The sequence below is a fragment of the Rattus norvegicus genome, chromosome Y (assembly GCF_021556685.1).
Source record: "Rattus norvegicus strain SHRSP/BbbUtx chromosome Y, alternate assembly SHRSP_T2T, whole genome shotgun sequence".
Taxonomy (NCBI): domain Eukaryota; kingdom Metazoa; phylum Chordata; class Mammalia; order Rodentia; family Muridae; genus Rattus; species Rattus norvegicus.
In genome coordinates this window covers 33,270,772-33,289,892 of record NC_141555.1, presented here as the reverse complement: position 1 = coordinate 33,289,892, position 19,121 = coordinate 33,270,772, and the positions used below count along the sequence as shown (strand labels likewise).

The window sequence follows — 19,121 nt, the reverse complement described above, 5'->3', positions numbered from 1 at the left end:
AACTCTGGCACCAATATGTCTGAAATTCTCTGCTAGATATCTTGGAGGAAACACATTCCCACTCCTCGGCTGCAAAGTGTTTTTTGCCACCACACACTTTCCTATACACAAACCCTCACATAAAAAACACACAACACAATAATCTTTGATCTAGTAGAATAGATATAATTGCCCACTTAAACATACAAATCTGGGTACCATCCATCCCTTAGGAACATTAATAATAACATGTAAATACACAGAGCAAAATCTTAAATTCACTTACAATGGCTTCTCACTCTGTCATCTTCCTTTCTCTCCTTTTTCCTCTAGTCTTCTCCTCTTCTTTCAAACTTCTCTCCCACCCATTCTTCCTTCTCCTCCCATGACAACCCTCCTTCTATCCTGTTCCTGCCACTCACATATACTTCACAAATTCAATAGGCAAGTGGTTCTGGTGAAGTAACCTGAGTCCTGAGTACAGGACTATGCAGCTGACCTTGGGGCATTGGAATTAGTATCAAACACAGATAACTTCAGGGCAAACCACAACATGAACCCTAGTGGACAAAAAGTGAACTGAAAATGGACTTCTTGTTGGTAGATTTTGAGAAAGGATTAGAAGAGGTGAAGGTGCTTTCCACCCCTTAAGAACAAGAATGCTAATGAAGCAGAGCTTTCTGGTAGTAGACCAATGTTCAAAAAATGTACATGAACATACTTATGTCTCCAACTACATATGTTGTAGAGGATGGCCTTGTTGGACAACAATGGAAGGAGAACCCTTGGTCCTGCCTAGGTTTGGCTCCCGGTAAAGTAAATGTCCAGGGGCAGTAAGGGTGGTTATAGGAAAAGGGTAAGGGGACCGGTAAGGAATCATATAGTCTGAAAACTGGGAAAAGAAATAATATTTTAAATGTAAATTTAGAAATATCCAATTAAAAAAGCAATAAAATTTGTTTAAAAACTAAAAAAAAAATGATAGAAATAAAAGAAAATAAATGTACCAGCTAATCACACCAATTGATTCAGTATTTTAAGGGGTCACTGTCATGGAATGGTATTCAGAGTAATACAAGTGGAAAGACTGATATGATTAAGTTTCATCTAAAAGCACTTCTCCTTCCCACATCTCCGTGTCAGACACGAACTGCATTATTAGAATCCAATGCATGCAGGAGTTTACTCTGTGCTGAGGACACAATACTTGCTTTACTTTCTTCTTTAGGACCTTTCCTTCTTAGCAAAAGGATAAAAGCTATGAGCTCCTTGGAAAAACTAGAGTGCCCTACCAAAACCTGACATTTGGGATAAAGAAATGAAATACATAAACTGTCTGACTCCCAAGAAAAATAACAAGCAGGAAAGTCCAGATGCTTCTGAGAGGCTCCCAGCTCCTGATTCCCATAAGTGTGAAGCTCAGATAAATGTTATCTCTTCAGTGAACCTACTCAACCCCTACACAATACTTAAAGAGCTTACCCATTGACCACATATTCCTTCCTTTTTTTATACCAAGACAGAAGGCTAGCTTCCTACTCCCCATGTCTGGTCACTTCATCCTTTGTGTTCTCCCTCCCAAATGGCTGTTTACCCCCCATTAGTTGCCAATTTGTAAACCCTAGAGGTACTGAAGGAGAATCTGAGAGGCAGTTGCAGTCATGACAACACTTGTGACATCACAGAAGAAGCTTGGGCTCTCCAGGATACAAGAGATTTTTCAGGGAGGACTAATGATGATGTCACTGAGAATTGCCATAGCCTACCTACTAAACAGCTTCCCTTCATTGACCATATTTGAGGGTGCCATTTCCAGAAGTTTCTCCTGTGACACAGTGGAAACCTTTACATACTAATTCTCTCTAAAGGTAGAGACTTCCCTTTGCTTCATTAGTGGGTACATGCTCTGAATGAACAAAGTTAGTCAGGTGCTTAGCATGGCAAGAAAAGATTTAGGAACATAGAGTGGAGGAGACTCTTCCAGATAATATTTTATTCTCAGGTACATTCCTGCGACTTACAGTTCAGTATCCCAGGTTTTCTCTATTTCCCAAAGTCCACTATTTTGCCTACAGACCTTAATTGAATGAATATTGTATTTCACTTTCTCATTGTACATTCCTTGAAAAGAGACTTTAATATTCCTGTATGTGTACTCAAAAATTGTTTCTAATTCCATTTTCATCAAAGCAAAGGACAAAATGACTATAGAAATCACTTTTTTAGCACTTTTTGGAATCAGTACTACACTATCTATCTTCCTGTGTCCCCATTGCTAGACTGGAGGGTCGGATGTATATATATATACCTCTGCCACCAAAACTAGATAAGATTGATGTATCTAAAAAGTAAATTCTGCTAGCAACCAGATATAGATATTTCCTGAGAGACACAGGTAGATCATGTTAACTGCCTAAACCACACAAAGATCCAACAAAGAAAAAGAACTTCAGACCAATTTCCTCTATGAATATTGACGCAAAAATACTCAATATAATTCTTGTGAACCGAATCTAAAAAACAATTATCCATCATTATCAGGGATGCAGAGATGTTTTCATATACAGAAAATCGTCAATGTTATGTATCATATAAACAAACTCAAAGATAAGGACACATGGTCTTTTCATTAGATGCTGAGAAAGCATTTGACAAATTTCAACAACACTTCAGTGTAGGGAGCGTTGAGGTAAAGCATAAATGGTGCCGAAATCCAGTCCCGTCTGGAAGTAAACGATTTATTGCATATGCACAGGCTTGTCTCCTTGCCAGGGTGGCTGTAGGGTAATTAGGTGATCCGGTGCCCTCCTGTTGTGACCAAAGATACTGCACATGTGCGGGTTTTGCCCCTGGCATCAGTTTGACGGGATGGTAATAAGCTAATGAGGAATTCATGCGCAGCCAATACCTGAAGGAAAAGTAGCAGGGGTGATAGTGGGGTGATTCATTCTCCGCCAATCCCTGAAGGACAATTAGCATAGCCACAGCCTGTTGTGTATAGAAGGCAAGTGCTTTTGCCGCTAGAGGTCCCTGTATCACCAAAGAGGTGGTATTGCCATAAAGGCTGTAGAGAAGAATCCGACAATGTTGTGTCTTCCTTGCCAGATGAGGTGTATACACTTATTGACCCCAAAAGTTTAACCAGAGAACTTCTTAACCTGATAAACAACTTCAATAATGTGTCAGGGTATAAAATTAACTCAAACATACCAGGACCCTTCCTCTCCTCAATGGATAAACAGGCTAAGAAAGAAAATGATGAAACCACACACTTCACAATAGTCCCAAATAATGTAAAATATCTTGGTGTGAGATTAACCAAGCAGGTGAATTATCTGTATGACAAGAAGTTCAAGTATCTGAAGAAAGAAATTGAGAAAGATCTCAGAAGATGGAAAGAGCTTCCTTGCTCATGGATTGACACGATTAATATAGGGAAGATGACTATTTTCCCAATAGCAATGTACACATTCAATGCAATGCAATATCCATCAAAAATCCAACTGAATTCTTTAATAGAGATAGAAATAGCAATTTGCAAATTCATTTGGAATAAGAAAATGCCAGGACAGCTATAACTATCCTCAACAATAAAAGAACTTCTGGAGGAATCATCACTCCTTAACTCAAGCAGTATTACAGAGCAATAGTGATAAAAACTGCTTGGTATTTGTAAAGAGACAGATGGATGGACTAGTGGAATAGAATTGAAGACCCAGAAATGAACCCACACACCTATCATTTGATATTTGGCAAAGGAGATAAAACCTTCCAAAGGAAGATACATAGCATTTTCCAATTAGTGCTGGTTCAACTGGAAGTCAGCTTGTACAAGAATGCAAATTATCCCATTTTTATGACCATGTACAAAGCTTCAGTACAAGTGAATCAAGGACCTACACATCAAACCAGAATCACTCAAACTAATAGAAGAAAAGGTTGGGATGAGTCTTGAGCACATGGGCACAGGGAAAGTTTCCTGAACAAAACACCAATGATGTAGGCTCTAAGATCACAAATTGACAAATAGGACCTAATAAAACACGAAAGCTTCTGTAAGGTAAAATACACCATCATTTGGGCAAAGCTGTAACCAACAGATTGGGAAAATATTTTTACCAATCCTTTATCTGATAATGGGTAATATTCAAAATGTACAAACAACTTAAGAAGTTAGACTCTAGAAAGCAAAAAAAAAAAAAAAAAATTAAAAACATACGTTCTAGGGCCTCTCTGCCCACTTTTCTCAAAGTCCTAACTAATTTCATATCAAAAGTTAATGAAAATATTTTAAACCCTTTCCAAGGCACAGAAAATTATTTGCTTACAGCCAATCTGAATCAATCAGGCTGACTTTCAGTTCTTTATGAGAGGCACGAAGAAACATCCAGCCCCTACTGCTCCTATGTCCCTATGCACAGGAGGCCCAGATGGAGCTAGGTGTTTTTTTTTTTTAAGTCAGGAATGTGAGCAGAATTCTCAGGGGTTTCTGTCCCTCTGATTGTCTCAGTCTGACCACACCACACGAGATTTGGGAGTAGGATGCTGTTAGGACCAGTTCAGATCCAGTTGCAGTTTGGACTGCAGGGCTCCTGCAGCTTGACTGCTTCTATATACATGTGTCCAGATGCACTATGCACTTTCCTCTTGGGCTAGGCCTGTGGGAACAAGTGGGCGGAGGTAGCAGTCTCTCCTTCCCTGAGGTCTCAGTATTGTCCACTCTTCTGTCTCACAGAGTTTCCAAAGGAGTTTCAAATGTTCATTCGCTATCCTGCAGGTCTCCAGTCTTTCCAATTATCCTCCAAATGTGTTGGAGAAGACCCCTCTGGTCGAGGGGAGGTACAACAAGCCCCATCAAACAAAATGGTCTGAACATCTTCTTCTCTTAAAGGTAATCTCAATGATTTCCATATTCCACAAATGGATTAATTCCTGCCCACTCTCTGCATGAGACTTTAATACCTTCGCCAACTGCCAAAACTTGGCAGAGAGCTTTGTCCACTCACAAAGACACTCAAAGATGTCCCCCATCTCCACCAAAGTGCCTTTTGCAATCTGCTTCGGGTTAAATGAGTTGAAAACTGATTCTGCTGACAACGGGGATTTCTGAAATCACTATTAATCCAAGAGGAACTTCAAAGACCTCTACTATTAAAAAAGGACTTAAATCATCACTTATGATCCAAGGGGGGCAAAATACAGTCACAAATCCTCAAGTCAACCTCATAACACACATAACAGAAGAGGAGTGACAAAACTTTCTGCATGTACACCATTAGATCAAGAATGACTGCCAGTTTTTGAAGGGGCTCTTGAGAGTTTCACACCCACACAAGATATGTTAGAAAATTGTGAGTCCACCTAAGGAACTCTTGTGACTTCTTCACATAAAAAATATGATCTAGCACCCTCACCATCACCCCCAGTACTTCCAATGTCCCTATAAAACAGAGAAATATTCAAATATCCTCTACCACCAAAAAGGACCCTCCTGACTTGTCATCAGGCCCAAAAAAGACAAGTTTATCATAACACATTGTCAATGAGTCATGCAGACTCCATATCGATACAATGTACAGAGAAGATAAAACATACCCTTCCTCCTCAGGGGACTCTATGTCATTCTGTCCTGAAAAGAGGGGCTCCAAAATTTTCCACATGTACATCAGAGATGCTAGAATTTCCCAAAACTGAGCATGATTCTCTGAGTAGTACTCTATCTCAAAAAGAGACTGCAGGACAAGAAACATCTACAAAAGGAATTCTACCCACAGCCACATATTTAGAAATGGCTTGTGGACGCAACACGTGTACAAAAGATGTTCTAGGACATATTGCATATGTAGAGAAGGTTATGGATCCAACCATATATGAACGAGGAGTAGGGGAACATGATATGCAAACACCAGTGTCTGTAGCATCCTTGACATCTGAGGAAAGGGATTCCTTGGATTCCATTTGTGGAAAGAATGGATATGACCTCCGCAAACTTCACAGATGACTATAGGAACTTCTTAATCTCCTCAAGATCAGCCATCTTCCCCAACTACAGAAGATGCTACACACTCTTCCAAATATGCACAAAGGGTTTCCAGTCCTTCTTTATACCCACAAACTGACCCAGAACACCTGCCAAATACCTAAAAGCCTTTCAATTTTACCTTATCTCCTGAAGGGGCCTTGGAACCTGTTTTGCCTATCAAGCAGGGTAGGGAACCTGACACTTCAATACTTCAATATGAAAGTCTCTTTCCATTTTTCCTGCAGAGGGAATTTTTCTTGGAACTTACACAGTTACACAACGATGTCTAGAACCTCCTTATCTGCTCATGAGAGTCTCAGACCTCTCACATATGCCCCTGTTTCTCTAGGAGAGGTCACATCTCAGAGGTAGCTCTAATACCTTCCCCCCCCCATTCTGACATCACACTCAGGATTTCCACATATATACACGATACATTAAGGCCTTCCTCATGTGAGAAGGATGTCGTAGGATCTACTGCATCTGAACAGCATACTTTACAACTATCCCCATCTACCCAATTAGATTCATTTCACATGTCCACTCTGTGGAGAAATACTTGATATTCTCCGTATACCAAATTGGACCACAGGCATCGAGTTTCTAGAAACAAAGGGTTAAGATTTTATCCTTTTGATGGAGTCTTTAGAAATTTCTCCTCTAAGGGAGACAGTTTCAACCTTCCCCCTTCTGCCAAAAGGGATCTTGTGCCATCTTCTGCTGCCGAAGAGTCACTAAAAGCTACAACTACTACTCAGGTGAGTCTCACACCTTCTCCATCTGCCCAAAGGGACATGGAATTTTCAAAAAAGACTAAGGAATTGTGGAAAGTTGCCAATCCTTACAAGGGCATGCCGGACATTCCATATTGTCCCAAGATGCTCAAGTAACTCTTCCTTCAACTGAAAAGGCATGTTCACCATCTGCCCTAGGTTTCAGGGAATTTCTTCACCCCTCTCTAGTGCTCCAGAAAGTGTTCTCCATGCTCAAAGTGATTTGTCACTGTGCAAATTAGACTTCAAAGATACAAAACCTTTTTTTTTTATATTTACAAAGGTCTGAAGGGCAGTCCACATCGAAAAAAAATCATGTAGACCTTGTGCCATTAGCCCAAGTATATAAAAAAAATTTCCATGTCTTCTAAAGCATCTTAACATCAACCTGGCTCTAGCACTCATTCTGGGAAACATTTACCATCAGCCATACAATCCCCAGGACCATCAAAATCTAATAAGGGGTATCTAGAAACTTTGCCATCTGGCAAAAGGTCTTTAGGATGTTCAGCATCTTCTCCATGAGCTTGGTGAACCCATAGAACAAAAGAATTAAACCATCTTCCCAGGGTGTTTTCCCAAGATCCACATATTTCTTGTTTACTTTTATACCAAGATAGAAGGCCAGCTTCCTTCTCCCCATCTCTGATATCTTCATCCTCTTTGTTCTCCTCCCAAATGGCTGTTTACTCTGAACAGAAGGCTAATTGGTAAATCCTAGAGGTACTGAAGGAATTTCCGAGGTGCAGTTGAAGACACGACAATACTTGTGACATCACAGAAGAAGCTAGGGCTCTCCAGGATGTAAGAGATTTTTCAGGGAGAGCCTAATGATGATATCACTGAGAATTGCCATGGACTACCTGCTGAACTGCTTTACTAACATTGAGTAGATTCAAGGGTGCACTTCACAGGAGTGTCTCCTGTGACACAGTGGAAAACTTTACATACTTGATCTCTAAAGCTAGGGAATTCTCTTGGCTTCCTTAATGATTACATGCTCTGAATGGTGAAAGATAGCTAGGGACTTGGCATGGGTAGAAAAGATTTAGGAACCTAGAGTGGAGGAAATTAATGTGGATAATAATTTTATTCCCAGGTCTAGTTCAATTTTCTCAGATTTATCTGTTTCCCAAACACTAGGATTTTCCCTATAGTCCTGTAATGGAATGAATATTATATTATATTTTCTTATTGTACATTCCACGATAGGGGACTTTATAATATTCCTGAATGTGTACTCAAAAATTCTTTTTTCCAATTCCATTTCTGCAATGATTTTTGGCAACAGAGGTGGTCCAATTATAGAATGAGCATAACAGTGTAAATGCTGTATACATACTTCAATGACACACTCCCAAATCCTTATTTTATCCAAAAATTACCAGATATTAATAAAGGAAAGTACCACATGGACTATTTAATTCGTTTCTCTAGTCCCACTTGATATCAGTTCCGCAATATCTACCTTCCTGTGTTTCATTGCCATACTTGAGGGTTTTGGATATTTTACCATGATTCATTATTAAAGTCAAACATAAGATATAGGAGGATGGAAAGTGAGAGGAATGACTTGAGAACCAGTGAAGCCTCAATATAAGTAGTTTCAAAAGAACAGGATGGAGTCTAATTGGTGTTGCCATTTGTGGATTCTACAGTCTTGACATAGATGCGCAGAATTCATGTTAAAATTCCTGCTAAAATTATAGCTGTAGGAGCCAACAAAAGTACATATATATACATCAGCCACCGAAACTACACAAGATTGATGGAGGTAAGAAATGCATTCTGTCAGATATAGATATTTCCTGAGAGACACAGCTAGATTATACAAATACAGAAGTGAATGCTAGTGGCATACCAGTAAACTGGAAATGGACTTCTTGTTTTTAGATTTTAAAAAAAGATTACAAGAGCTGAAGGGCTTTAACACTACAAGAACAACAATGCCAATGAATCAGAGCTTTCTGATACTAGAACAATATTCAAAGAATGTACATGGACAGAGTTATGGCTCCAACTGCATATGTGGAAGAGAATAGACTTGGTGGGCACCAATGGAAGGAGAAGTCCTTGGTCCTCCCTAGGTTTGACTCCAAGATCAAGGTAATGTCAAGGGGTAATAAGGAGGGTTATAGAAGAAGGGCAGGGTAACGAGTAAATGATCTTTTAGGCAGGAAACTGGGAAAGGAAATAACATTTTAAATGAAAATATAGAAACATCCAGTTAAAAAAAGCAATAAAATTTGCTAAAAAATGAAAGATATAAAATAAAAGTAAACTGCCAACTAATTATACCTGTTGACTTGGAAATCTACAATGATAGTCAGAGTAATACAAGTGGTAAGACTAAGATGATGATATCTGAACTAGAGCACTTCTCTCTCCCAGATAGAAGTATCAGACAGAAACTGCACTATAGGTATCGAAAACATTGAAGAGTTTACTCTGAGCTGCGAACATAATGCTTGTCCATCCCATCTTCCTAAGTAACTTTCTCTTTTTGAGAAAAAGTATAAAGTCCATGACCTGTCAGGGATACAACTGTGCCATTCACAACACTTGACTTTGGAATAAAGGAATGAATGATATAAACTCTCTGACTTCCAGAAAGCAAAAGAAAAGGGAAGTCCAGATGCTTCTGAGAGGCTCCCGGCTCCTAATTCCCTTATGTGGAAGGCGAAGTTAAAGGCTATCTCTTCAGAGTTACCCCTCAACACCTAACAAGGACATACTAAACTTTCCCAAGCACCACATAATTTTCCTTGTTTTTTTTATACCAAGACAGAAGGCCAGCTTCCTTCTCTCCATTTCATATCCTTCATCCTCTTTTTTCTCACTTCCAAATTGTCTCTGAATTAGGCCAAATAGGAAACCTTAGAGGTATTGAAGGAAAATCTGAGAGGCAGTTGCAGTCATGACAACAGAAGGAGCTAGGGGTCACCAGATTATAAGAGAGTTTTCAGGGAGGTTCTAATGATAATGTCACTGAGCACTACCGTGATCTACATGCTGAACACTTTTCCTTACATTGACCAGATTCAAGAGTGCCTTTACCAGGTATGTCTCAGGAAACACAGTGGAAACCTGTATGTACTACATCACTCTAAAGTAGAGACTTCTCTCTGCTTCTCTAGTCGTTACATGCTCTGAATGTAGAAAGTTAGCCAGGGGCTTAGCATGGATAGAAACGATTTAGGAACATGGAGTGTAGGAAATACTTCTAGATAATATTTTTATTCCCAGGTTCATTCCTGTGACATAAAGTTCAATTTTCTGTGTTTTCTTTCTTTCCCAAATGCCAGTATTTTCTCTACAACCTTTAATTGAATGAATATTGTATTTCAATTTCTTACTGTAAATTCCTTGATAGGGGACTTTGTAAATGTTCCTCATTGTGTAATCAAAAATTCTGTTTTCCAATTAAATTTTCTGCAATGATTTTGGTCACAAAGGGGGCCCAGCTATAGAATGAGTACAACACTGTAACTACTGTGTACCTATTTCAAATGAAAAATTCCCAAATCCTTTTTTTTTACCAAAAAAATTACCAGACATCAGGAAAGCAAAGTATAACATGGATTTTTTAATTCGGTTCTCTACTCCCATTTGATATCAGTAGTACCCTATGTATCTTCCAGTTTTCCCATGGCCAGACTTGAGTGTTTAGGATGTTTTACCATGATTCTTTCTTAAGGCCAAATGTAATCTACCAGATGATGGGCAGGGGAGAAGAATGGCTTGAGGACCAGTTAAATGTCTACTTGAATAGGTTCATAAAAACAGGAGGGAGTCTATTTACATTGTCATCTGTGAATTCTACATTCTTGACATAGTTGGGGAGAATCCTTGTTAACATTCCGCCTAACAACGTAAGTGTAGAAGCCTCCAAAATTATTTATATACATCAGCCACCAAAACTAGATAAGATTGATAAAGCTAATAAGTGCATTCTTCCAGGAACTCGATAAAGATATTTACTGAGAGACACAGATACAGCATGTCAAATACAGAAGTGAATGCTAGTAGCAAACCAGTGAACTGAAAGCAGACCTCTTGTAGGTAAATATTGAAAAAGGTTAGAAGAGCTGAAGGTGATTTCAACCCCATAAGAACAACAATGCCAATAAACCAGAGCCTTCGGATACCAGACCAATAAACAAAGAACGTACATGGACTGATCTATGGCTCCAAATTCATATGTGGCAGAGGATGGCCTTTTTGGGCAAAAATGGTGATGATGCCCTTGGTCCTCCCTAATTTGTCTCCCAGTTCAAGGGAATGTCAATGGACAGAAAGTCTGGTTATAGAAGTAAGAAAAGGGAACATGTAGGGATCTTAAGGGAATAAACTGGGAAAGGAATTAATATTTTAAATGTAAATATAGAAAACATCCAGTTCAAAAAAAGCAATAAAATTCTCTAAAAAATATGAATGACATAAAAGAAAAGAAAGATGCCAAGTAATCACATGTATTTCCTAGGAAATTGAAGTGGTAGTCTGAGTAATACTAGTGGAAAGACTGAGATGATCAAGTCTTAACTAGAAGCACTTCTCTCTGCCAAATATCAGTGTCAGACTCAAAGTGCTCTATAGATATCCAAAGCATGAGTTTACTTGGAGCTAAGCATACAATACTTGTTTTTCCCTTCTTCCTTAGGACCTTTTCTTCTTTACAAAGTATAAAGGTCATGACTTATCAGGAAAACAAATATGCCCTTCAAACACTTGGCTTTTGGAATAAAGAAATAAATGATATAAACCCACTGTCTTCCAGGAACCATAAGAACAGAAAAGTCCAGAGTGTAGGAAGTTCTTATAGACAATATTTTTATTCACAGGTCATTCCTGTATACTCTATCTAGTTTCCAGTGTTTGAATGCCCAGACATAAGGGTAGGATGATTTATCATCATTCTTTCTTAAGTCCAAAAGTAAGATACTGGACTAAGGACAGGGAGAAAAATGTCTTGAGGACCAGTTAAACATATTCTTCAATAGGTTAATAAAAACAGGAGAGAGTCTATTTGAAATTGTCATTTGTGAATTTTACACTATTGACATATTTGGCCAGAATCCATGATAATTTTCCACTTAAATATTTAGGTGTAGGAGCCACCAAAAGTATATATGTATACATCAGCCAACAAAACTAGGTAAGATTGATGAAGGTAAGAAGTGCTTTCTGCCAGACACCAGATATAGATATTTACTGAGAGGCACAGATACAGCATGTCAAATACAGAAGTGAATGGTGGTAGTAAACCAGTGCACTGAAAACGGACATATGGTTGCTAAATCTTGAAAAAAGATTAGAAGAGCTGAGGGTGCTTTCAACACCATAAGAACAACTATGCCAATGATACAGAGCTTTACTGTACTAGACAAATATAAAAAGAAAGTACATGTACTGACCTATGGCTCCAAATGAATAAGTGGCTGAGGATGTCATTTTTGGGCAACATTGAAAAGAGAGGCACTTGTCCTTCCTAGTTTTTCTTCCAATTCAAGGGAATGTCACGAGCCAGAAAGGCTGTTTAGAGAAGAAGGAAGGGGTTGGGGATTTAGCTCAATGGTAGAGCGCTTGCCTAGGAAGCGCTAGGCCCTGGGTTCGGTCCCCAGCTCAGAAAAAAAGAACAAAAAAAAAAAAAAAAGAAGAAGGAAATGGAATGCGTAGGGAACATATGATCAGGAAACTGGAAATTGAAATAGTATTTTAAATGTTTATATCTACTTAAAAATCTAGTTAAAAGGAATTAATTTTGCTAAAATATAAAAAAATGAATGATATAAAAGAAAATAAATGTGCAAAGTCATAACAATTATTGGCTCAGAAATTTAAAGTCATAGTCATAGTAATACTAGTGGAAAGACTGAGATGATGAAGTCTCAACTAGAAGAATATTCTCTCCCAAGTATCAGTGTCAGACACAAACTGCACTATAGGTGTCCAAAGCACAGAGGAGATGATTAACTTGAGTTAGGGACAGAATATTTGTTTTTCCCTTCTCCTTAGGACCTTTTCTTCTCGACAAAAAGAGTAAAGGTCCTTAGCTCTCATTAAAACAACTGTGCCTTTCACAACACTTGGTTTTTGGAATAAAGAAATGAACGATATAATCCCTCAGGAACCATAAGAACAGGAAAGTCCTGTTGTTTCTGAGAGTCTCCAAGCTCATGATTCCCTTATTTATAAGGCTCAGATCAAGGCTATCTTTTCAGCGATATCACTCAAGCCCTACAAAGGACTCACTGAACTTTCCAAAGGACCACATTTTTCTTCCTTATTTTTTATACCAAGACAGAAGGCCCGCTTCCTTCTCCCCATTTCCAAACACTTCTTCCTCTTTGTTACCACACCACAATTTGCTCTGAATTAGAGAATATTAGTAAAACCTATTGGTGAAGGAATAACTGAGAGGCAGTTGCAGTCACGACAATAGTTGTGACATCACAGAAGCTAGGACGCTCAAGGTTACAAGAGAGTTTTCAGGGAGGTCCTAATGATTATGGCACTGAGAACTGCTGTGGACTACCTGCTGAACACCTTTCCTTACATTGACCAGATTCGAATTTTCACTTTCCAAGTATGTCTCCCGTTACACAGTTGAAACCTATACATAACACATCTCTCTAAAGCTAGAGACTTCTCTCTGCTTCACAAGTGGTTACATGCTCTGAATGGAGAAAATTAGACAGGGTAGAAAAGATTTAGGAACATGGAGTGTAGGAGATAATTCTAGATAATATTTTTTTTGGTTCTTTTTTTCGGAGCTGGGGATCGAACCCAGGGCCTTGCGCTTCCTAGGTAAGCGCTCTACCACTGAGCTAAATCCTCAGCCCCTCTAGATAATATTTTTATTCCCAGTTTCATTCCATTGATATAAAGTTCAATTTTTTGTGTTTTCTCTGTTTCCCAAAGGCCAGTATTTTCCCTACAGACCTTTAATTGAATGAATATTGTATTTCAATTCCTTATGGTTAATTCCTTGATAGGGGGTTTTGTAAATATTCCTCAATGTGTACTCAATAATTCTGTTTTCTAATTCCATTTTCTGCAATGATTTTTGTCACAAAGTGGGCCCAGCTATATAGTGAGTATAACAGCATAAATACTGTAAAACTACTTCAAATGATAAACTCACAAATACTTATTTTAACAAAAAAATTACCAGACATCAGGAAATCAAAAACAACATGGACTATTGTATTTGGTTATCTAATCCCATTTGATATCAGTACTACACTATCTAGCTTCCAGTTTTCCCATAGCCAGAACTGAGGGTTTAGGATGTTTTACCAAGATTCTTTCTTAAAACCAAATGTAAGATACCAGATGATGGGCAGGAAGAAGAATGGCTTGAGGACCAGTTATACGTCTACTTCAATAGGTTCATAAAAACAGGACGGAATCTATTTGCATTGTCATTTCTTAATTCTACATTCTTCACATAGTTCGGCAAAATCCATGTAAACATTCCACTTGACAAAATAGGTGTAAGAGCCACCAAAATTATATTTGTACTCATCAGCCATCCAAACTAGATAAGATTGATGAAGGTAAGAAGTTCATTCTGCAAGGAACCAGGTATAAATATTTACTGAGAGATACAGATACAGCCTGTCAAATACAAAAGTGAATGCTGGGACATACCAGTTAACTGAAAACAGACCTCTTGTTGGTAAATTTTGAAAAAGGATTCGAAGAGCTGAAGGTGCTTTCAACCCGAGAAGAATAACAATGCCAGTGACCAGCGCTTTCTCATAATAGACAGATTTACAAAGAAAGTACATGGACTAACCTATGGCTCCAAATGCATATGTTGCAGAAAATGGCCTTTTTGGGCAACATTGGAAAGAGAAGCTCTTGTATTCCCTACTTTGTCTCCCAGTTCAAGGGAATGCATTGCGGCAGAAAGGCTGGTTTGAAAAGAAGGAAATGGAACGGGTAGGAACCTTATGGGCAGGAAACTGGGAAAGGAAATAATATTTTAAAAGTAAATATAGAAACATCCAGTTATAAAACAATAAATTTTGGTAAAAAATAAAAAAAAAGAATGATATGAAAGAAAGAAAGCTGCCAAGTAAAAAGACATCTTGACTCAGAAATCTGAAGTGTTATTCAGAGTAATACTAGTGGAAAGACTGAGATGATGAAGTCTCAACTACAAATACTTCTCTATCCCAGATATCAGTGTGAGAGACAAACTGTACTATAGGTATCCAAAGCGTGGAGAAGTTTATTCAGAACTAGGGATACAATACTTGTTTTTCCCTTCTTCCTTAGGACCTTTTCTTCTTGAAAAAAAGAGTAAGGGTCATGAGTTCTCAGGAAAACAACTGTGCCCTTCACAACACGTGACTTTTGGTATAAAGAAATTAATGATATAAACTCTCTTATTTCAAGGAACCATAAGAACAGAGAAGTCCAGATAAGAACAGAGACGTGCAAATGCTTCTGAGATTCTCCCAGCTCCTGATTCCCTTATGTGGAAGACTCAGATCAATGCTATCTCTTCAGCGATATCACTCAAACCCTACAAAGGACTCACTGAACTTTCCAAAGGACCACATATTTCTTCCTTGTTTTTTATACCAGGAAAGAAGATCAGCTTTTTTCTCCCTATTTCTATTCTCTTCATCGTCTTTGTTATCACTCCCAAATGTGCTCTGAAGTAGAGGCCTATTAGTAAACCCTAGAAGTACTGAAAGAATATCTCAGAGGAAGTTGCAGTCACAACAACACTTGTGACATCACAGAAGAATCTAGTGCTCTCCAGGTTAGAAGAGAGTTTTCAGGGAATGCCTAACAATGATGTCACTGAAAACTGTCATGGCCTACTTGATGAACACCATTCCTTACATTGACCAGATTCAAGTTTGCACTTTATAGGTATGTCTCCTATGACACAGTGGAAACCTTTATATACACCTTCTCTCTAAAACTAGAGAATTCTCTGTGCTTGACTAGTGGTTACATGCTGTGGGGCGTGGCATGGGTGAAAACGATTTAGGAACATGGAGTGTAGGAGATGTTCCTAGATAATATTTTTAATCCCCGGTTCATTCCTGTGACACACAGTTAAATTTTCTAGGTTTTCTCTGTATCACAATGACCAGTATTTTCCCTACAGATGTATAATTGAACGAATATTGTATTTCAATTTCTTATTGTAAATTCCTTGTTAGGTGACTTTGTAAATTTTTCTCAGAAATTGATCTCAAAAATTCTGTTTTCAAGTACCATTTTCTGCAATGATATTGTCACATATGGGGCCCTGATATAGAGTAAGTATAATAGTGTAAATTCTGTGTACCTACTTCAAATGTAATCTCTCAAATTCTTATTTTATCAAAAAATTACCAGACAACAGGAGAACAAAGACAACATTGACTATTGAATTCTGTTTCTTGTCCCATTTGATATCAGTACTACACTCTCTAGCGTCCAGTGTTCCCATGGCCAGAATTGAGGGTTTAGGATGATTTACCATGATTCTTTCTTCAGGCCAAACGTAAGATGCTGGATGATGTGCAGGGAAAAGAATGACCTGAGGACCAGTTAAACGTCTACTTCAGGTTTGGGATTTACCTCAATGGAGAGCGCTTGCCTAGCAAGCGCAAGACCCTCGGTTCCTTCCCCAGCTCTGAATAAAAGAGAAAAAATCAAGTCTACTTCAATAGGTTCATAAAAAAAGGGGGAGTCTCTTTGAAATTGTCATTTTTGAATTCTATATTCTTGACCTAGTTGGTCAGAATCCATGTTAACTTTCCAATTAACTTCATAGGTGTAAGAGCCACCAAAAGTATATATGTATACATCAGACCAAAAAAAAAAAAAAAAAAAAAAAAAACTAGATAAGATTGATGAAGGTAGGAAGTGCATTCTGCAAGGAACTGGATATAGATATTTACTGGAGACACAGATACAACATGTCAAATACAGAAGTGAATGCTAGTAGCAAACCAGTGAACTGAAACCAGACATGTGGTTAAATTAAAAAAAAAAAAAGGATTAGAAGAACTGAACGTGCTTTAAACCACATAAGAACAATGATGCCAATGAACCAGAGATTTTTATAACTAGACCAATAATCAGAGAAAGTACATGGACTAGCCTATGGCTACAAATGCATATGCTGCAGAGGATGGCCTTTTTGGGCAACATTGAAAAGAGAAGCCCTTGTCCCCTCTAATTTGTCTCCCTGTTCAAGGCAATGTCATGCGGCAGAAAGTTTGGTTAGAGAAGAAGGATATGGAACAGGTAGGGATCTTATGCACAGGAAACTGGGAAAGGAAATAATATTTTAAATGTATATATAGAAACATCTAATGAAAAAGCAATAAATTTTGTTTAAATATAAAAAAATGAATGATATAAAAGAAAAGAAAGCTGCAAAGTCATCACAAATATTGACTCAGAAATCTGAAGTGGTAGAGTAATACTAGTGGAATGACTGAGTTATTGAAGTCCCAACTAGAAGCACTTCTCTCTCCCAAATATCAGTGTCAGACACAAAGTGCATGATAGGTATACAAAGCATGTATGTGTTTACCTTTAGTTAGTGACACAATACTTGTTTTTCCCTTCTTCCTTAGGACCTTTTCTTCTTGCGAAAAAGTGTAAAGGTCATGAGTTCTCAGGAAAACAACTGTGCCCTTCACAACACTTGGCTTTTGGAATAAAGAAATAAATGATATAAACCCTTTGACTTCCAGGAACCATAAGAACAGGGAAGTCTACAAGCTTCTAAGAGCCTCACAGTTCCTTATTCCCTTATATAGAAGCTCAGATCAAGGCTATCTCTTCAGCCATCCCACTCAACCCCTACCAAGGGCTCTCTGAGTTTTCCAAAGGACCACATATTTCTTCCTTGTTTTTTTATACCAAGATAGAAGGCCAGCATCCTTCTACCCATTTCCAATCTCTTCATCCTCTTTATTATCACTCCCCAATTTCTCTGAATTAAATGTCAAGCAGTAACCACTTTCAAAGTATGTCTCCTGTGACACAGTGGAAACCTTTATGTACTCCATCTGTCTAATTCTAGAGATTTCTCTCTGCTTCACTAGTGGTTTCATGTTCTGAATGGAGAAACTTGTTCAGGGGCTTGGCATGGGTAATAAAGATGTAGGAACATGGAGTGTTGGAGATTCTTCTAGAGAATATTATTATTCTGTATGTCACAGATTTTTTCCTGTGACATACAGTTCAATTTTCTAGGTTTTCTCTGTTTTCCAAAGTCTAGTATTTTCCCTACAGACCTTTTATTGAATGAATATTGTATTTGAATTTCTTATTGTAAATTCCTTGAAAAGCAACTGTAGGCAGCTGCGACGTGCCAGGACTCTAAGTTGGTGCTAGTTTCTGCCTTCCACCCTCCCAATGGTGAGCTCTCCTTTTAGTAAACTATTCCTTATTTGGCTATGCCGCCTGGCCTGCCAGATTCTGCATTTTGAAAGCCTATCTGCATGACCCATTTGGCTTGCTAGGATTGGCCAGCACTATCTATTTAAGTTTGGTTTGGGGGTTCCCTGTGGTCAGAAATTGTATCAACGTTCCTGAGTAAAACTCGTCGAAGATGATCTTCACTATTCTTGTCTTCCATGCTGGTCGAGGGTGGACATGGCAAGTGGTGACCCGTAAAGGGACCTCCTGATATCAGAATTTCTTGCAGTCGGGGCATCGCTGGAAATTTCCCAAGGTAAGGTGGGACCATAAGGACCGTGGGAAATAAGTGGTTATAAATTCTCAGGGTAGTTAAAAAGTAAGTTCTCGGTAGAAACAAACTGAAATTAGGAAGACGCTTGGTAAATGTAGTCACAGCAGCCTAGAAAGTTTTGATCCTGAGGACCTCACAGTCTCATCCAATTTTTCTGGCTCTTCAAGAGCTGTTTGAGCATAAGAAACTAAAAATAAAAAGGAGCACCATAGAGAGATTTTTGTGTGAATGCCATGTCTTTGCTCCCTGGTTCTTAGTCTCTGGTAATCTTACTGTGGCAAGTTGGGAAAAAATAGGGAAAGACCTTGATTTTGCATTGGAACAGGGGACTCTAAGACCTGGGGTCCATCCAGTGTGGCATTTACTGCATAGTTGTCCTGAGGATCAAAAATGTTGTCAGGCAACTATAGAGAAGGGGAAAGCTGCCCATGAAATGCTTCAAGAGGAAAGTTCAGAAAACCAGGGAGGTACAAAGGAGACAGACTCAGAAAAGACAGATATAGAGGAAGAAACAGACGAAACAGATTAAGAAGAAGAAAAGGAAAAAGTCTAAAATGGTGGAGGAACTCCCTAGGAGGGTACCCTCAGCTCCTCCTCCCTGCAAAGTTGTAGAGGGAGAAAATAA

General features: G+C 38.5%; 1 long non-coding RNA gene across 1 annotated transcript; it reads left to right on the top strand.

Annotated features, from left to right (window-relative positions):
- Positions 1 to 1,723: 1,723 nt before the first annotated feature.
- On the top strand, positions 1,724 to 17,765 carry LOC134484463 (uncharacterized). The gene is made up of 4 exons (XR_015647308.1): positions 1,724 to 1,847; positions 4,757 to 6,759; positions 8,668 to 8,880; positions 17,373 to 17,765. It is a non-coding gene; the product is annotated as an uncharacterized LOC134484463 (long non-coding RNA).
- Positions 17,766 to 19,121: the final 1,356 nt, after the last annotated feature.